The following is a 19,718-nucleotide window of genomic DNA, read 5'->3' on the forward strand; positions in this document are numbered from 1 at the left end:
CGGATGTCCATTTCCTTTTTTTCTAAAACTGGGCCCAGGGTACTCAAAATAGTAATAAAAAAATCTTTACTCAACTAATGATTCCTTTCTGCTTTCCTAAATTGCTACCCGGGTCCACTCTCCTTGCTTTACCATCTAGTGGGGATGTGTATGTAAACACTGCAGTCAATCAGTGGTCACAGAAGTGATCAGTCAGTGATTGGAAGCAGCAGTTACTTGTCCATGCAACCAGAACAGGATATACAAAGCTGTTCTGTGTACTCTATTTTCTGGTCTTTTGGGCACGTGACTGCTGCAGCCAGTCAGTGTTCATAACAGTGACCAGTGCTGCAGCCAGCAATTGGCTGCAGCGATCACATAGTAGAAACTGTGAGCAAGGAGACTAGCGGACAGAAATACAGAAGAATCGCAGATGCGCAGGTTTTTGAAATTAATTTTAGACCTTGCTCGGTCTTATTTTACGAAAAAGAAATACTAATCTGAAAACCCTTTGACCTGTAATTTTTATGTATATTAAGATTTTTTTATTTATTTAACAGTTTACATTTTTTGCTATGTGCCATATTTAGTGCTCCAGATGCCTATAACAGCAGAGAAATACATTCTATCATTGATTTAGTTGAAGAACTTGGCTTTTGTGTCATTTTGAAAAATGAAATTTTGGTTGGAGAGGGAGGAACATTTCAGTTTGCTATCATGAAAACAAAAACAGGTTTCTAAACAAAACCAGTCTGAACATCTGAAAAATAAAATTTTACCCAAATATACACTTTTCTCTCAACTTGCATTAAGACCTCCAATGGCGGAAGCAGTTCTCGTGGATAGCCCATATGTGGCAGTGTTGCCTTTTGGTTTGTAATGTATAGCGTAGTGTTGTCTTTCTATCAGAGTCTTCTAGCTCCTTCTTGGAAGCAAATAGTGCCTTTCATGGAGGTAGTCACAATGGATGTCGGTGTACTACTTATTAATCAGCCTTCAACATTAATAGAGATATTAGTCAAGGAAAATATGCAAGACAAGATATATATTAAATTACGATGAGCAATGTGCCAGAAGACAAAATCAAGTATGCCACTCATACATAGCCATCGTACACATGAAAAAAAAAGTATGAACAAATATTGCAACTCTGAAGACATTGTTTATGTAGTAGTTATACTTGTAGAATATAAGGCGGCAAGGGCAGGGTCCTCTCCCCTCTGTACCTATCTGTCACTATTAGTTTCTTCATTGTAATTTCTATTTGTGTTTTGCATGTAACCTCTCCTCATGTACAGCACCAAGGAATCAATGGTACTCTAAAAATAAATATAAATAACAACACATAAAGATGATATTAAATACTAATTAGCATTAAAGCAGGATGGTATTACTTGTGGGATAAATAGCCAGTAAGTAGCCACTCCTGACTCGCGTTTCATCTAGGGGTAATAAGGTGCTGGCGAGGTAACCATTTAAAGTATCCATGTCCAATTAAATAGACAAATTGCCTCTATGTATCCGGTAATGGTGTGTAGTTATTGCACAGCGTAGCCGCCCACTTCCTGGTTATGCATATGACGTATAGTCACAGAGCAGTGAAGTCTGATCATATCACAAGTTAGCCCAAGTGCTTCACAGAAGTTTGACGCAGAGCCGTGAAAATAAAAAATATTTTTTTTCCACAAAAATGATTTTTTTAGCCCCCATTTTTTTTTATTTTCGCAAGAGTAATAGGAGAAACTGGACCCCAAAAGTTGTTGTCCAACTAGTACTTACTACGCTGATGCCCCATATGTGGGGGTAAACCACTGTTTGGGTGCATGGCAGAGCTCAGGAGGGAGCACCATTTGACAGTTGAAACCCCCCAATTCTAACTCCAACCCTAACCCCAACACACCCCTAACCCTATTCCCAACCGATCCATAATCCTAATCACAACCCTAACCATAACCCTAATCACAACCCTAATCCCAAAACACCCCTAACCCTAATCCCAACCCTAACCATAACCCTAATCAAAACCCTAAGCCCAACACACCCCTAATCCTAATCTCAACCCTAACCTCAAACCTAACCCTAATCCCAATACATCCCTAACCCTAATCCCAAACGTAACCCTAATGCCAACCCTAACCCTAATGCCAACCTTAACCCTAATCCCAACCCTAACCCAAACTCTAACCCTAACTTTAGCCCCAACCCTAGCTGTTGTGAATTCTGTGGCAGAGCTCCCTCCTGTGGTCACAAGTGGTACTTCGGCTGATTCTCTCTGTGAGCTTCTGTTGGTGGAGGGAAGTGGTACTGCGGCTACTGACTTTCCTCCCTCAGGTGATCTGGTGAGGTCGTTAGGTGCTTCTCTACTTAACTCCACCTAATGCTTTGATCCTGGCTTCCTGTCAATGTTCCAGTGTTGGACTTGCTTTTCCCTGGATCATTCCTGTGGCCTGCTGCTCTGCATAGCTAAGTTCTTCTTTGCTATTTGTTTGCTATTTTTTCTGTCCAGCTTGTCTAATTTGTTGCTGGAAGCTCTGGGACGCAAAGGGTGTACCTCCGTGCCGTTAGTTCGGTACGGAGGGTCTTTTTGCCCCCTTTGCGTGGTTTTCTTTAGGGTTTTGTGTAGACCGCAAAGTTACCTTTTCTATCCTCGATCTGTTAAGAAAGTCGGGCCTCACTTTGCTGAATCTATTTCATCTCTACGTTTGTCTTTTCATCTTAACTCACAGTCATTATATGTGGGGGGCTGCCTTTTCCTTTGGGGTATTTCTCTGAGGCAAGGTAGGCTTATTTTCTATCTTCAGGCTAGTTAGTTTCTCAGGCTGTGCCGAGTTGCATAGGCAGAGTTAGGCGCAATCCACGGCTGCCTCTAGTGTTGTTTGGAGAGGATTAGGGATTGCGGTCTGCAGAGTTCCCACGTCTCAGAGCTCGTTCTATGATTTTGGGTTATTGTCAGATCACTGTATGTGCTCTGACCGCTATGTCCATTGTAGTACTGAATTGCCTTTCATAACAGTACAGGAAGCCAAAAGTACTAATGATTCTCAATAGAGGGAAAAAAGAAGTTCTGAGACCATTTTTTTTTCTTTGCACCGTGTTTTGCCTTTTTTTTTTCCCCTAGACGTTTGGGTGGTTCAGTACACTTGTGTAGCGATGGACATTAGAAGTCTGTCTTCATTTGTGGATCAGCTCTCGGCAAGAGTACAAAAGATTCAAGACACTATTGATCAGAAAGCTATGTTGGGACCAAGAATTCCTATTCCTGATTTGTTTTTTGGAGATAGAACTAAGTTTCTGAGTTTCAAAAATAATTGTAAATTATTTCTGGCCTTGAAACCTCGCTCCTCTGGTGATCCAGTTCAACAGGTTTTGATTGTTATTTCTTTTTTGCGCGGCGACCCTCAGGACTGGGCATTTTCTCTTGCGCCAGGAGATCCTGCATTGAGTAATATCGATGCGTTTTTTCTGGCGCTCGGATTGCTGTACGATGAACCTAATTCAGTGGATCAGGCAGAGAAAAATTTGCTGGCTCTTTGTCAGGGTCAGGATGAGATAGAGGTATATTGTCAGAAATTTAGAAAGTGGTCCGTGCTCACTCAATGGAATGAATCTGCGCTGGCAGCTATGTTCAGAAAGGGTCTCTCTGAAGCCCTTAAGGATGTCATGGTGGGATTTCCTATGCCTGCTGGTTTGAATGAGTCTATGTCTTTGGCCATTCAGATCAGTCGACGCTTGAATGAGCGTAAATCTGTGCACCATTTGGCGGTATTACCTGAGCTTAAACCTGAGCCTATGCAGTGCGATAGGACTTTGACCAGAGTTAAACGGCAAGAACACAGACGTCTGAATGGGCTGTGTTTCTACTGTGGTGATTCCACTCATGCTATCTCTGATTGTCCTAAGCGCACTAAGCGGTTCGCTAGGTCTGCCACCATTGGTACGGTACAGTCAAAATTCCTTCTGTCCGTTACCTTGATCTGTTCTTTGTCATCGTATTCTGTTATGGCGTTTGTGGATTCGGGCGCTGCCCTGAATTTGATGGACTTGGAGTATGCTAAGCGTTGTGGGTTTCTCTTAGAGCCCTTGCAGTGTCCTATTCCATTGAGAGGAATTGATGCCACGCCTTTGGCCAAGAATAAGCCTCAATACTGGACCCAGCTGACCATGTGCATGGCTCCTGCACATCAGGAGGTTATTCGCTTTCTGGTGTTGCATAATCTGCATGATGTGGTCGTGTTGGGGTTGCCATGGCTACAAGCCCATAATCCAGTATTAGATTGGAAATCCATGTCGGTGTCCAGCTGGGGTTGTCAGGGGGTACATGGTGATGTTCCATTTCTGTCAATTTCGTCATCTACCCCTTCTGAGGTTCCAGAGTTCTTGTCTGATTACCGGGATGTATTTGATGAGCCCAAGTCCGATGCCCTACCTCCGCATAGGGATTGTGATTGTGCTATCAATTTGATTCCTGGTAGTAAATTCCCAAAAGGTCGACTGTTTAATTTATCCGTGCCTGAGCACGCCGCTATGCGCAGTTATGTGAAGGAATCCCTGGAGAAGGGGCATATTCGCCCGTCATCGTCACCATTAGGAGCAGGGTTCTTTTTTGTAGCCAAGAAGGAAGGTTCGCTGAGACCTTGTATAGATTACCGCCTTCTAAATAAGATCACGGTTAAATTTCAGTACCCCTTGCCATTGTTATCTGATTTGTTTGCTCGGATTAAGGGGGCTAGTTGGTTCACCAAGATAGATCTTCGTGGTGCGTATAATCTGGTGCGAATCAGGCGAGGCGATGAATGGAAAACTGCATTTAATACGCCCGAGGGTCATTTTGAGTATCTAGTGATGCCATTCGGACTTGCCAATGCTCCATCAGTGTTTCAGTCCTTTATGCATGACATCTTCCGAGAGTACCTGGATAAATTCCTGATTGTGTACTTGGATGACATTTTGATCTTCTCGGATGATTGGGAGTCTCATGTGAAGCAGGTCAGAACAGTTTTTCAGGTCCTGCGTGCTAATTCTTTGTTTGTGAAGGGATCAAAGTGTCTCTTTGGTGTGCAGAAGGTTTCATTTTTGGGGTTCATCTTTTCCCCTTCTACTATCGAGATGGATCCTGTTAAGGTCCAAGCCATCCATGATTGGACTCAGCCGACATCTCTGAAAAGTCTGCAAAAGTTCCTGGGCTTTGCTAATTTTTATCGTCGCTTCATCTGCAATTTTTCTAGTATTGCCAAACCATTGACCGATTTGACCAAGAAGGGTGCTGATTTGGTCAATTGGTCTTCTGCTGCTGTGGAAGCTTTTCAAGACTTGAAGCGTCGTTTTTCTTCTGCCCCTGTGTTGTGTCAACCAGATGTTTCTCTTCCGTTCCAGGTCGAGGTTGATGCTTCTGAGATTGGAGCAGGGGCTGTTTTGTCGCAGAGAGGTTCTGATTGCTCAGTGATGAAACCATGCGCTTTTTTTTCCAGGAAGTTTTCGCCTGCTGAGCGAAATTATGATGTAGGCAACCGAGAATTGCTGGCCATGAAGTGGGCATTCGAGGAGTGGCGTCATTGGCTTGAAGGAGCTAAGCATCGCGTGGTGGTCTTGACTGATCACAAGAACTTGACTTATCTCGAGTCTGCCAAACGGTTGAATCCTAGACAGGCTCGTTGGTCGCTGTTTTTTGCCCGTTTTGACTTTGTGATTTCGTACCTTCCGGGCTCTAAAAATGTGAAGGCGGATGCTCTGTCTAGGAGTTTTGTGCCCGACTCTCCGGGTTTGTCTGAGCCGGCGGGTATCCTCAAGGAAGGAGTAATTGTGTCTGCCATCTCCCCTGATTTGCGGCGGGTGCTGCAAAAATTTCAGGCTAATAAACCTGATCGTTGTCCAGCGGAGAGACTGTTTGTCCCTGATAGGTGGACCAATAAAGTTATCTCTGAGGTTCATTGTTCGGTGTTGGCTGGTCATCCTGGAATCTTTGGTACCAGAGAGTTAGTGGCTAGATCCTTTTGGTGGCCGTCTCTGTCGCGGGATGTGCGTGTTTTTGTGCAGTCCTGTGGGATTTGTGCTCGGGCTAAGCCCTGCTGTTCTCGTGCCAGTGGGTTGCTTTTGCCCTTGCCGGTCCCGAAGAGGCCTTGGACACATATCTCTATGGATTTTATTTCTGATCTTCCCGTTTCTCAAAAGATGTCAGTCATTTGGGTGGTCTGTGATCGCTTTTCTAAGATGGTCCATCTGGTACCCTTGTCTAAATTGCCTTCCTCCTCTGATTTGGTGCCATTGTTCTTCCAGCATGTGGTTCGTTTACATGGCATTCCGGAGAATATCGTTTCTGACAGAGGTTCCCAGTTTGTTTCGAGGTTTTGGCGAGCCTTTTGTGGTAGGATGGGCATTGACTTGTCTTTTTCCTCGGCTTTCCATCCTCAGACTAATGGCCAGACCGAACGAACCAATCAGACCTTGGAAACATATCTGAGATGCTTTGTTTCTGCCTGTATCTGTCCTTTTTGCCTTTGGCTGAGTTCGCCCTTAATAATCGGGCCAGCTCGGCTACCTTGGTTTCGCCATTTTTCTGCAATTCTGGGTTCCATCCTCGTTTCTCTTCAGGACAGGTTGAGTCTTCGGACTGTCCTGGTGTGGATACTGTGGTGGACAGGTTGCAGCAGATTTGGACTCATGTAGTGGACAATTTGACCTTGTCCCAGGAGAAGGCTCAACTTTTCGCTAATCGCAGACGCCGTGTGGGTCCCCGACTTCGTGTTGGGAATCTGGTTTGGTTATCTTCTCGTCATATTCCTATGAAGGTTTCCTCTCCTAAGTTTAAACCTCGTTTCATTGGTCCGTATAGGATTTCTGAGGTTCTTAATCCTGTGTCTTTTCGTCTGACCCTTCCTGATTCTTTTTCCATACATAACATATTCCATAGGTCATTGTTGCGGAGATACGTGGCACCTATGGTTCCATCTGTTGATCCTCCTGCTCCGGTTTTGGTGGAGGGGGAATTGGAGTATATTGTGGAGAAGATTTTGGATTCTCGTGTTTCTAGACGGAAACTCCAGTATCTGGTTAAATGGAAGGATTATGCTCAGGAAGATAATTCCTGGGTTTTTGCCTCTGATGTCCATGCTCCCGATCTTGTTCGTGCCTTTCATGTGGCTCATCCTGGTCGGCCTGGGGGCTCTGGTGAGGGTTCGGTGACCCCTCCTCAAGGGGGGAGTACTGTTGTGAATTCTGTGGCAGAGCTCCCTCCTGTGGTCACAAGTGGTACTTCGGCTGATTCTCTCTGTGAGCTTCTGTTGGTGGAGGGAAGTGGTACTGCGGCTTCAGACTTTCCTCCCTCAGGTGATCTGGTGAGGTCGTTAGGTGCTTCTCTACTTAACTCCACCTAATGCTTTGATCCTGGCTTCCTGTCAATGTTCCAGTGTTGGACTTGCTTTTCCCTGGATCATTCCTGTGGCCTGCTGCTCTGCATAGCTAAGTTCTTCTTTGCTATTTGTTTGCTATTTTTTCTGTCCAGCTTGTCTAATTTGTTGCTGGAAGCTCTGGGACGCAAAGGGTGTACCTCCGTGCCGTTAGTTCGGTACGGAGGGTCTTTTTGCCCCCTTTGCGTGGTTTTCTTTAGGGTTTTGTGTAGACCGCAAAGTTACCTTTTCTATCCTCGATCTGTTAAGAAAGTCGGGCCTCACTTTGCTGAATCTATTTCATCTCTACGTTTGTCTTTTCATCTTAACTCACAGTCATTATATGTGGGGGGCTGCCTTTTCCTTTGGGGTATTTCTCTGAGGCAAGGTAGGCTTATTTTCTATCTTCAGGCTAGTTAGTTTCTCAGGCTGTGCCGAGTTGCATAGGCAGAGTTAGGCGCAATCCACGGCTGCCTCTAGTGTTGTTTGGAGAGGATTAGGGATTGCGGTCTGCAGAGTTCCCACGTCTCAGAGCTCGTTCTATGATTTTGGGTTATTGTCAGATCACTGTATGTGCTCTGACCGCTATGTCCATTGTAGTACTGAATTGCCTTTCATAACACCTAGCCGTTAATTAACGGCGCTGTGGTTTAAGTACCCTTAACTGCCGCCGTTAAAAGGCGTATCGTCGGTCGTTAAGGGGTTAAAGTAAAACCTCTCTATTTGCCATCTGGCCTCAATATATGCATGCAGAGCAGGAGCCTATACTGACTGTTTAAACATCTGAAACAAAACCTAAAGAGATGAACTGGAATATCAGTCGGTGTGTAAGCGCATGTTCACACTGGTCACTAAACAGACAAAACCCAAGATAAAAAAAATAAGCAAAGACCCTGCAGTAAATAAACATCAATAGTGCAGGAAAATAACATTGTGAACTTAGTTAACATAATTTTTATTAAAAAAGGTAAAAGCCATCTCCACCACGTCAAGGTGACCCTATTCGGAACTGTCTTAACCTCTAGTATTAATATCTTACCATTTGTCAAGTGACACAAAATGGTAATATACATCACATATGAGACACTGGGGCTGGAGAATATACATCACATAGGACACATTGGGGCTGATGTACACATAGGAGGCACTGACTATTTTATATAAATCACAAAGGAGACACTGAGCTGCGATGGCTGCCTTCATTATCTGGACAGGAGCGCAGAGCCTTCTAACTCTGCCCGCAAAGAAAATCCTGACGCTGGCCAGTAATCTTTCATTGCATGTTCTGCTGTGTTCAGTAGTGAACGTTGCATGCGCGTGCTCACAGTGTAATAAGGAATTAAAGGGCCATTGTCCGGCAAAACGGGGCCGCTGGCCCAAGTCCCCGTCCCTGTTTTCCTGTTTTATAGCAACTAATGAGATTTTTTATTTATTTCTTTACCTTGATCTACTATGATCTGTAGACTGATGCTACAGGCTACAATTTTCACCAAAACTGAATAGTAATCAGAGAAAATAGGGGTAAGTCATTATTACTACAAATAATAATAATTTAATAATAATAATTTTATTCCTGTAGCACCAAAATATTCCACAGCACTTTACATTTTAGAGGGGACTTGTACAGACAATAGACATTAAGCATGAGAATAAACACACAGATTAACAGATGCTAAGAGGAATGAGGGCCCTGGTTCCAAGCTTAGAATCTATAAGGAAATAGGGGAGACACGAAAGGTGGAAGGTAACAATTGCTTTAATTGTTTGGACCAGCTTTAATGTAAGAAATTGGGTGTTCATGTAATGCTGCATGAACTGGTTATCAGCCCGAATACATAAAGGTACAGACACAGAGGGCTATTAAATGCATAAGGCGTACTAGAGCATGATGCAAGGAACCTGGTTATGGTAAAAATTTTGAATGGACAACACAGGGATAGTTAGATGTTAATGTGTTGAGGCGGTAGGTGTTTTTAGTGAATTAACCTGGGTAGTGCATTCCAAAAAATTGGCGCAGCAGGTGAAAAGCCTTGGAGACGGGAGTGGGAGGTTCTGATTATTGAAGATGTTAACCTCAGGCCATTAGCAGAACGTAGGACATGGGTAGGGTGGTAGACTGAGACCAGGGAGGAGATTTAGGGTGGAGCTGAACCATGGAATGCTTTGTGGGTGAGTGTGATAAGTTTAATTTGAATTCTGGAGTGGCTGGGTAACCAGTGCAATGAATGGCACAAGGTAGAGGCATCGGTGTAATGATTGGTGAGGAATATAATCCTGGTTGCAGCATTCAAGACAGATTGGAGAGGGGAGAGTTTGATAAGAGGGAGACCAATTAGTAGAGAGTTACAATAGTCCAGACGAGAAACAATAAGAGAAACAGTAAGAGTTTTTGCAGAGTCGAAAGTAAGAAAGGGTCGAATTCTAGAAAGGTTTTTGAGGTGCAGATGACAAGAGCGAGTCAGTGAGCGGATGTGGGGGGTGAATGAAAGCTCTGAATAAAGTATGACCCCAAGACAGTGGGCGTATTGCTGAGGAGTAAAGGTAGAACCACACACAGATATGGCAATGTCGGGCATAGGTAGGTTAGTAGAGGGAGGAAACACAAGGAGTTCAGTTTTTGACAGGTTCAGTTTCAGATAGAAGGGAGGACATGATGTTGGAGACAGCGGTAAGACAATCACTGGTGTTTTCTAAAAAGGCAGGCATGATGTCAGGAGAGGAGTTGTATAGTTGGGTGTCATTAGCATAGCGATGGGACTGGAAGCCAAATCTACTGATTGTCCAATAGGGTAGTATACAAAGAGAAGAGGAGGGGGCCAAGACTGATCCTTAAGGAACCCCAACAGTAAGGGGAAGATGAGAGGAGGAGCCAGCAAAAGATACAGTGAAGGAGCCGATCAGAGAGGTAGGAGGCCAATGGTACGGAGCATAGTGAGGAGGAGCTGGTGATCCACAGTGTTGAATGCTGCAGAGAGATCTAGTAGAATTAGCATGGAATAGTGACCATTAGATTTAGCTGTTAGTAGATCATTAGAAACTTTAGTGAGGGCGGTTTCAGTAGAGTGTAAAGAGATGGATTGTAGAGGAATATTTGTAGTAATGTTTCACTATTTGCATCTGAAACTGTAAAACTAAATGCAAACGTATTGTATTCTGCGTGAGGATTCATTCTCTGAATTCAGTTTGTTTATTTAAATGTCCATTATGCCATGCCTCTGTTTGTTTTTTCTTTGTGCAAGTGCAGCACCCCAGGGTCCTGGTCGTTGCAGCAATGTCATTTCCCTCTAGGGGGGAGTGATGTTACGTTTGGAGGTAAAGAAGGACAACTGAAATCCAGGTATCACAAACATACAGCACATTTCATACTCCAGGCCACCAGGGAGAGCTATGCTCCCATTCATTAGGGCACTCTTCACACTTAGGTAGAACTGGTTGCCTGGGGAGGAAGTTAGGCAGTTGCTGGCTGAGCTTTGCTCAGGTAGTTGGTCCCTGGCAGGGGTGGGAACCTGTCAGAGGCTGAGACAGAGGGACACGGAGCTGCGCTTGCCCTGAGTGCAGCAGTTAAGGAGTGGATACCAAGAGGAGTACTGCCCTACACAGGCTGCCTCCTTCTGAGGCGCAGGATCCCGGTAGCCGGAACACCGAGGGAGCATTGATCCTTTATGCCTTGCTCCAGAGACCAGCAGGACAGCTAATTCCAAGTTACTGATCCGCTCCTACACCCAGGAGGCAAGGTGGCACCCACGAGAGGCCAGGCATGATAGAGGCCCTGTAAAAAGCCTCAAGCCACCAGTCATACGGGTTTGTCCTATCCATCTGGGGGACAGAGAGAGATAATATCAATAACATCTACAACATCTGTGAGGACCTTATGAGAGGCTTAGCAGTAATGGACTACAACACCGCAGCGCTAGAGGAAGGCTACTGATTTCTACCTGGATAAGGGGACTCTGGATTTGCCTCCAAACCGGCTGGACTCTGCCTACCCTGTGATCTAGCGCCCTGGACTGTGGATACTGAAGTCTTCAGTAAAGGTAAAGAGACTGCAACCTTGTGTCCTCGTTCTTCACTGCGCCTCACACCATCCACCATCTACACACTTGGAAGTCCTGGGGACATACTTCACCTGTGGGAAGGTATACCATCTAGCTGCCATAACATCACCCCAGCGGACCCCTCAAAGCAGCGTCGGTCACCCTAACCGAATACCACAGGTGGAGTCACGAACATTTCCCCTTTAAAGACCTTTCCCTTTTACACGGACGTTCCCTCGAGCTACGGACTGGGTCAGCCATCGTGATATCCCCCTGTGAACCGAAGGACCCAGTACCGAGTACCCCACAGCCCGCGGGGGAGCTCCAAAATCTTTTGGCGTCACGAATAGGATCTACTTAAGCCTGAAAAATCGGGTCATGTGTGCCTAGAGACTGTGCCAGAATTGTGCTTGAACTGTGATTTATTGAAGAACTGTGTATTGCAAAAGACCGCCAAAATTCCCGCCAAAACCGCCGCCATTATAGCACCATGCGGCGTGCAGGAGGAGTGGGGCATGTCATCATTGGCGTAGCCTTGAAGAACGGCGTGAAAATGGAACCAGCCCCTCACAGATTCTACTACGTCAGAAAAATATGCCCATCAACCAAAGGAATCCGCCTCCTAGTCTGGGATGATGGAGGAAGAAGGAACCGCCCTCCAGAAGAGGAGGAGCAGAAACCGGAGGAGGAAGCAGACACTACCCTGGTTGGCAAGATGGCAAGCGGAGGTCACCAGGAGGAAGGGGAGAATACCCGCAGTGCTGTCCACCAATCGGAAACTGAGGAGGCCCCGCTGCCATGTATGAACCCGGAGGTTCTCGGCACGGAAGTGGAGAAGCTGTGCCGCCAGCTCCGGAAGTCTTGGTACCGTGCAGCTGCCAGCGCCCAGGAGCAGCAGCACAGCCAGCCGACGGAGCCGCAGCCTGCAGTGGAAGAGACCAGCACCAGCGATGCCGTGGGTAAGCCTGCAGACCCTGCCCCGGTAGCTGAGGACACCGACGAGACCCTCCTAGTACCCATCGACTCCCCGCCATAACCACCTAGAGGCTCGGAGCCATTGTCACCGGAGGCTCCATATGGCCCAACACTGCCCTCATCTGGCCAGGTGAGAGACACAGCAGCCGCCCCTGAAAGAGCACCTGTCGTCCTGTGCTCCAGATGTGCTGGTGCCTTAGTGGAGCAGAGAACTGTGAGCACGCAGACTCCAATCCAGAGTGCAGATGCACTATATGTAATGCCGGGCAGCTGTTCGTATCCAAGAGGACTGCCACCGCCAATGCTACCGCCTGAACTGTTCCAGTAATTTGCGAATCTGCAACTGACTGTACATAGTTGACTGTTTACACTTTTTGCTGCTTTAAAACCCGTCTAGGGTTATGTCTTAAAGGGGTCCTCAGTTCAAGGAGGATTCCAAGTTCTTAACCCGACCTGGGTTATTTCTAAAAGGGGTCCCCTGTTAAAGGGATCCTGTGTTTTGTTTTTGCACAAGTTCATCGTTACTTGTTGCCTTAAAAGAACACTTGAATCATGGACGGTGAATGATTTCTGAACTGCTTGTAAATAGTTTGCGCCTTCTTAAAGGTGCTCCCTACTGGTTTTACAAGGAGAGCTTTTTGAAGAGACTGTTCCTGATGACATCGTGAAAGTCCCTGTTGTTTTAGAGTTGATAACTAATTTGAATGTTTTGCACTACCTCAGTGAAGTAATTGAATCCTTAAAGGGGATGTGAATTGTTTCACTTTGCCAGATTAGAATTAATATGATAGATAGAATTATGGTTTACATAGTCAATAGTCTGTAGCTAGAAATATAGAGAGCAATAATAATAATAATAAAATTGAGATAGAGTTAGATGGAAGGAAAATGTTTAATATGATGCACTTGTGAATAAAATTGAAGACGGAAAATGCAGTGAGCATGCATGTGAAGAAGAATAAAGAAAAATGATGATTTGCACTTTCAAGGTTTTAGGAGATAGTATACCTGTAAGGGTAATGGTATTTCATAGTTAGTTAGAATATTGTTTTTGCTAAATTGTTTCATTCCAAAATGTAAATATGTTTTATTATGCAACGTTCAAGTATTTTCACCTCCCACAAAGGAAAGTACAGTTACATTAACTTGTTTGTTCAGTATTTCAAAAATTTGTATGTCTTTTGCTAATATATTGTTGTTTTCTTTTCCCAGTCCGGGAGTACTGGATTTAACGGGCTGGGGGGGGGGGGGAGTGCCCCAGGGTCCTGGTCGTTGCAGTAATGTCATTTCCCTCTAGGGGGGAGTGATGTTACGTTTGGAGGCAAGGAAGGACAACTGAAATCCAGGTGTCACAAACATACAACAAATTTCATACTCCAGGCCACCAGGGGGAGCTGTGCTCCTATTCATTAGGGCACTCTTCACACTTAGGTAAAACTGGTTGCCTGGGGAGGAAGTTAGGCAGTTGCTGGCTGAGCTTTGCTCAAGTAGTTGGTCCCTGGCAGGGGTGGGAACCTGTCAGAGGCTGAGACAGAGGGACACGGAGCTGCGCCTGCCCTGAGTGCGGCAGTTCCTAAGAAAGGACACAACAAGAGAACTGTATTGTAGAGAGGGTGAAGAAGTCATAGCAAAGGAGTGGATACCAGGAGGAGTACTGTCCTACACAGGCTGCCTCCTTCTGAGGTGCAAGATCCCGGTAGCCGGAACACGAAGGGAGCAACAGTCCTTTATGCCTTGCTCCAGAGACCAGCAGGACAGCTAATTGCAAGTTACTGATCTGCCCCTACACCCAGGAGGCAAGGTGGCACCCACGAGAGGCCAGGCATGATAGAGTCCCTGTAAAAAGCCTCAAGCCACCGGTCATACGGGTTTGTCCTACCTATCTGGGGGACAAAGAGAGATAATATCAATAACATCTACAACATCTGTAAGGACCTTATGAGAGGCTTAGCAGTAAGGGACTACAACACCGCAGCGCTAGAGGAAGGCTACTGATTTCTACCTGAATAAGGGGACTCTGGACTTGCCTCCAAACCGGCCGGACTCTGCCTGCCCTGTGATCTGGTGCTCTGGACTGTGGATGCTGAAGTCTTCAGTAGAAAGGTAAAGAGACTGCAACCTTGTGTCCTCGTTCTTCACTGCGCCTCACACCATCCACCATCTACACACTGGGAAGCCCTGGGGATACACTTCACCTGTGGGAAGGTATACCATCTAGCTGCCATAACATCACCCCAGCAGACCCCTCAAAGCAGCGTCTGTCACCCTGACCGAATACCACAGGTGGCGTCACGAACATTTCCCCTTTAAAGACCTTTCCCTTTTACACGGACATTCCCTCGGGCCACGGACTGGGTCAGCCACCGTGATATCCCCCTGTGAACCGAAGGACCCGGTACCGAGTACCCCACAGCCCGCGGGGGCGCTCCTCATATATTTGTGCTTCTTCATATACTTTATTATACCATGCCTGAGGAAGGAACCCAAGAAGTCCCGAAAACTTGCTTTGTAGCATCATTTATTTTATTTTATTAGCCATTAAAAGGTATAATAACTACAAGACTATCTTGTATTTTACACTGAGTCAGAGATCAGCTGCAGTCCAGACTTCCTCTTCATGTTCAGTTCGACAGGAGGTGGGGATAGTGACGCCAGCGCTGATTGGACGCTGGGGTTATGTGTCACAACAATAGCATGGGGAGAGTGGATGCCGACACCGCAGGAACGGCACTAGCACTGTTTTTGACTATAAGTTTTTTTTATTTTATTGGGGCAAACATTTAGATCAAGAAGAGGCTGTCCTAGGTAGTGGACAACCCCTTTAAGTACCCCAAAAAATAAAAGAGCAGCCATTTTGTACTATGTGTAGAAAACAGAAATAATCACAGCGGCGGGCATACAGTTGCTCTTTCAGTCAAGAAAAAGGAAATGCTGCCACCATACAAGAATCAGTAAAACCAATAACAGTATTATACAGTGACCACATTGATAAGATACTGGGTCTGCCCAGATGGGTCACAGAGTACCATCACTCTGCAGACTCTATGTATAAAATACATTACTGATTACACACAGTCCTAGGTGGAATACAAGACGACGTGTGCAATTACTATGTTATACTTTATGGAAATGTATTTATATATTTTACTATTTTTATCAGTCTCTTTGTCAGTTATGTGTCTCCTGTAGTAATAAGGGTCATCTCCACTTTAAAGTGCCTGGGATTTATGTAACAGTTGCATTAGATCAGAAGAAATATATGGTACGGGTGTGTGATTTCTAGCAGTCTCCGAAGACCCATCTCCCAGAGTGTTTGTTTTCTTATACCCAAAAAGCATCTTCAGGCGTTTACATTAATATTTTCAATCATGGTATTTTAACATAACGCAAGAAGAAATTATCTTGAAATCACACAGTAAATGATTAAAATAAGTAACATACTAACAATGTATGAATTATCGATTTTAAAGGGAACCTGTCACCCCGTTTTTTGAGATTGAGCTATAAGTACTGTTAAATAGGGCCTGCGCTGTGTGTTCCTATAGTGTATGTAGTGTACCCCGATTCCCCACCTATGCTGAGAAATAACTTACCAAAGTCGCCGTTTTCGCCTGTCAATCAGGCTGGTCAGGTCGGGAGGGCGTGGTGACATCGCTGGTTCTTCCTCAGCTTTACGTTGGTGGCGTAGTGGCGTAGTGGTGAACAAGCAGCGCGCGATCTGCGCTGTCATCCCTTTCGTCGGTGGGGGCGGCCATCTTCCTGGGGCCGCGCGTGCGCAGATCGAGTGCTCTGCGGCACGGGGCTTCAGGAAAATGGCCGCGGGATGCCGCGCGTGCGCATTAGAGATCGCGGCGGCCATTTTCCCAAAGCCGAGTTTGCATCTAATTTTCCTGTGACCCCAAAGCAATATCAATATCCGTATAGGGGAACTAGTCCCATGTTATATTCTTACCCCTTACTCCATCCATAGATGCCAGCACGCGCCCCTATGCGCGTTTCGCCCACGGCTTCCTCGGGCTCGAGCCCTATACGGATATTGATATTGCTTTGGGGTCACTGGACCATGGGGTATTTCCGCTTTACCTAGTAATATGATGTTTAGCCTTATGGGCACTTGGAGATGTAGGAAGTACTAGTAGATCACACTTACTCCGTTTGGTATCCATTTGATCTAATGTATACCATCTATTCCCCTTCTCTATATCCATGATGTAACATTGGTTTTAGGGCACCTTTTCTCAATACTCAAATTGACTCTGTATATTATAATTCTGTTTATATGTCTGGAGTTATGTTGTGTAATTTATAGTTTATTTGATTGTATTAATAAATATATAATTTTTATAAAACAAGTTATGAGTTAAATACTTCATTTTTCTTGGTTTCTATATATCTAGAAGTATCTCGGGGTATTGTCCCATTTAGTCCTGGGCAATCCAGACAGGACTGTCTTGTATGGCAATGGTATCTGTATCTGAGGTTCTGTTCTTGTCTTATAATACTCACCTGCTCCTGGCGCGGTCCCTGCACGTCCCTGGTTCTCCGGGCACTGACAGCTTCTTCCTGTATTGAGCGGTCACATGGTACCACTTATTACAGTAATGAATATGGACCGGACTCCACTCCCATAGGGGTGGAGCCGCATATTCATTACTGTAATGAGCGGTACCAAGTGACCGCTCAATACAGGAAGAAGCTGCCGGCGCCCAGAGAACCAGGAACGTGCAAGGACCGCGCCAGGAGCAGGTGAGTATGACAGGAGGCAGTGCATGATATTCACCTGTCCCCCGTTCCACCGTCGGCGTCACTGTGTCTTCCGTGTCCTCTGCAGTGACGCTCAGGTCAGAGGGTGCGATGACGCGATTAGTGTGAGCACTGCCCTCTGCCTGAGCATCATTGCAGAGGACGCGGAAGACACAGCGATGCCGACAGTGGAACGCGGACAGGTGAATATAGCAAGTGTCGGGGCCTGAGCAACGAGAGGCGAGTATGTCATTTTTTTTTTTTAATAGCAGCAACAGCATATGGGGCATAATAGTCTATGGAGCATCTTATGGGGCCATAATCAGCATTTGTGCAGCATTGTATGGGGCAAATGTGTCTATGGAGCATCTTATGGGGTCCTAATCAATATTTGTGCAGCATTATACGGGGCAAATATTTCTATGGAGCATCTTATGGGGCCATAATGAGCATTTGTGCAGCATTATATGGGGCAAATGTCTGTATGGAGCATCTTATGAGGCCCATCATAAACTGTATGGAGCATTACATGGGGGGTATTTTGTATGGAGCTCTTATGGGGCCCATCATGAACTGTATGGAGCATTATATGGGGCTCCTGATTCAATATGGATATTCAAAAACACTTAACCTACTGATGTCTCAATTAATTTTACTTTTATTGGTATCTATTTTTATTTTTGACATTTACCGATAGCTGCTGCATTTTCCACCCTAGGTTTATACATCGAGTCAATAAAATTAACATTTTATTTAAAATTATTGAATCTGTCCAATTACTTTTGGCCCCTTTAAAAACAGGGTGGCACATGCTAAGGAGCTGAAACTCCTAAACCCTTCATCCAATTTTAATATGGACACCCTCAAATGAAAGGTGAAAGTCTGAACTTCAACTGCATCTGAATTGCTTTGTTTAAAATTCATTGTGGTAATGTCTATAACCAAAATTAGAAAAATGTTGTCTCTGTCCAAATATATATGGACCTAACTGTTTTAGCTAAATTGAGTTACTTGAGTTTTTTCATCGCCTTTTTTAGTAATTCTTTTACATGCATTTTGTTCCTGTTTTTACCCTGCAGTTTTTGCCTCTTTTTGGTGTGTCATGTTTTAAATTAAGCTGCTTTGTTTTGGATACTCTATGGTATTTGGCTTTGACAAAACTGTATTGATATAGCTTTGTCTATAATACATGCAATTTTAGTGCGTTTCTGCAATGGAAAATGAAAAAGCATGTGCATTTTTTTATCTGTGTTTTTTTACATCTAATGCAATTCTAAAGGGAATATAGGCATATAAAACTCAGCGTACTCACAAGAGAAATTGACATGTTGTAGATTTAAAAAATGCACCGCAGGTCAGTTTTTGCAAAATAAAAAACTTTTTTATAAATCCCATCCACTTTCCTGGAACTGTACGATATTGCATTTTTTGTGCAGCAGAAATATACAGCATAAACATCAAAAACTCCTTTATGCGCTAATTGAAGCACAAGGATCAAAGAGTATATTTTGAAAAAATATATTTACAATGCTCTGCTGGAATTTTAGACCATTCTTCTTTGGCTAACTGCTCCAGGTCCCTGCTATTTGAAGGGTGCCTTCTCCAAACTGCCATTATTAGATCTCTCCACAGGTGTTCTATGGGATTCAGGTCTGGACTTATTGCTGGCCACCTTAGAAGTCTCCAGTGCTTTCTCTCAAACCATGTTCTAGTGCTTTTTGAAGTGTGTTTTGGGTCATTGTCCTGCTGGAAGACCCATGACCTCTGAGGGAGACCCAGCTTTCTCACACTGGGCCCTACATTATGCTGCAAAATTGTTGGTAGTCTTCAGACTTCATAATGCCATGCACACGGTCAAGCAGTCCAGTGCCAGAGGCAGCAAAGCAACCCCAAAACATCAGGGAACCTCCGCCATGTTTGACTGTAGGGACCGTGTTCTTTTCTTTGAATGCCTCTTTTTTTCTCCTGTAAACTCTATATTGATGCCTTTGCCCAAAAAGCTCTACTTTTGTCTCATCTGACCAGAGAACATTCTTCCAAAAGGTTTTAGGCTTTTTCAGGTAAGTTTTGGCAAACTCGAGCCTGGCTTTTTTATGTCTCGAGGTAAGAAGTGGGGTCTTCCTGGGTCTCCTACCATACAGTCCCTTTTCATTCAGACGCCGACGGATAGTACGGGTTGACACTGTTGTACCCTCGGACTGCAGGGCAGCTTGAACTTGTTAGGATGTTAGTCGAGGTTCTTTATTCAACATCCGCACAATCTTACGTTGAAATCTCTTGTCAATTTTTCTTTTCCATCCACATCTAGGGAGGTTAGCCACAGTGCCATGGGTTTTAAACTTCTTGATGACTCTGTGCACGGTAGACACAGGAACATTCAGGTCTTTGGAGATGGACTTGTAGCCTTGAGATTGCTCATGCTTCCTCACAATATGGTTTCTCAAGTCCTCAGACAGTTCTTTGGTCTTCTTTCTTTTCTCCATGCTCAATGTGGTACACACAAGGATACAGGACAGAGGTTGAGTCAACTTTAATCCATGTCAACTGGCTGCAAGTGCAGTTATTGCCAACACCTGTTAGGTGCCACAGGTAAGTTACAGGTGCT

This window comes from Ranitomeya imitator, chromosome 6 (assembly GCF_032444005.1).
Source record: "Ranitomeya imitator isolate aRanImi1 chromosome 6, aRanImi1.pri, whole genome shotgun sequence".
Taxonomy (NCBI): Eukaryota; Metazoa; Chordata; class Amphibia; order Anura; family Dendrobatidae; genus Ranitomeya; species Ranitomeya imitator.